Source organism: Pollicipes pollicipes, unplaced genomic scaffold, assembly GCF_011947565.3.
Source record: "Pollicipes pollicipes isolate AB1234 unplaced genomic scaffold, Ppol_2.1 Scaffold_5724;HRSCAF=6776_pilon_pilon_pilon, whole genome shotgun sequence".
Lineage (NCBI taxonomy): Eukaryota > Metazoa > Arthropoda > Thecostraca > Pollicipedomorpha > Pollicipedidae > Pollicipes > Pollicipes pollicipes.
Window position 1 is genome coordinate 14,094,741 of NW_023596746.1, and position 1,411 is coordinate 14,096,151.

Here is a 1,411-nt window from a genome sequence, read left to right on the forward strand (position 1 = left end):
ATGAAGTCGGCTACGTTGAAGGAGGGCGTATGGATGCCTGGCCGATCAATTCATGTATAAGCCAGGCAGTTTTCTCGAAAGTGTATTTTCTGCTGTGTTATGGTGTAAGGGAAGATAATTCGGACCCAGGTTCTGTAGCAAGTATCCCATCTGCTTCATACGCCAATAAGTGGTGGTGCTGATTCATAAACATGCAGCAGAACAGTCACACCATCAGTTCGCAGGGGACAGCTGGTCGAGGGCAGTGGCCACCGATGGCGAACGGGAGCAGGACTCGGACAAGGAATGTCCGACAAAAATTTAGTTATTTGATGCCTTGTTTTTTACAGCAGAAAACCCAGTTTAATTGCTTTTGTCCACTCTTTTTGGAAGCTGGTGTTTTAAGCTTCCGCATTGGCTTCCGCCTAAAATACTGCAACAAAACCTTCCTTCGTAAAAACCGTACGTGACGGGTGATGTCAGAGGGCAGGGTAGACCGTGCCAAGCGCTGGGGCACATTGCGAACACTTCGCGGCTTTCGACGCAGTTTTGCCGTCGACCCGAGCTCTTTGATTGGATAGTGGAGTCCGTGCCTACGCATAGCGCTGGCGTTCGTGCCAGAAATGCTCACTATCAAAAGGCTCATACCAAATCTAAAAAACTCATGGCCGTGCCCATCATAACGCTTTGCAGTCGGCACGCGTTACAATTATGAAAAAGGCAGCCCTTATATCACAAATGTGGAGGACGGTGTATTGATCGCTTGATCCCCAGTCGCGTGAACGTGGTCGTCCTAACAAATCCTTTCTTCCTGTTAGAGCATGTGCCAGAAACAATGAGTGAGGCCTCTCGATTGTGCCGTAAGTTCTTGATTTAACAATACAACAGCAGGGTGGTAAAGAAACCAGTGAAAGGTGAAACAAAGGGGCTGTGTGAAACAACCGCTTATTCAACCTGCATCGTGAACTCTCCCCAGGTGGAGTTTGCTCCTGTTTTACTCAACAATGGCATGTGTATTTTTGCACGATCAAGACCGCATTTGCATTCTTGCGACCATGCAATGGCAAATCAGGATAAAAACAATGGCAGGCATCACTGATCTCACATTCTTCAAATCGTAACCGTTACAGAAGATTCTTCTGAGGACGAAAACGAGGTCCTGTTAACACTACCTCAGAGCACCACACCGCTACCGTTCTGATTTCCTTCTGACCTGCCCTGGGGCGTTTTCACGGCGCCGGTCGGAATTCAGAGTGACCCTAGCAGGATGGCGGAATACCGCACACGTCATGTGTGCAGTGTCGCCCGATTCTGTTTTCCGGATTAGTGGATGACCTTTTCCCTGGCATATACATCAGCTTAGGACTGCCGTCATCTGGTCTCCCACTCGCCCAACCTATCGCCCCTGAACTTAACAGTCGCCCCTGGTCAC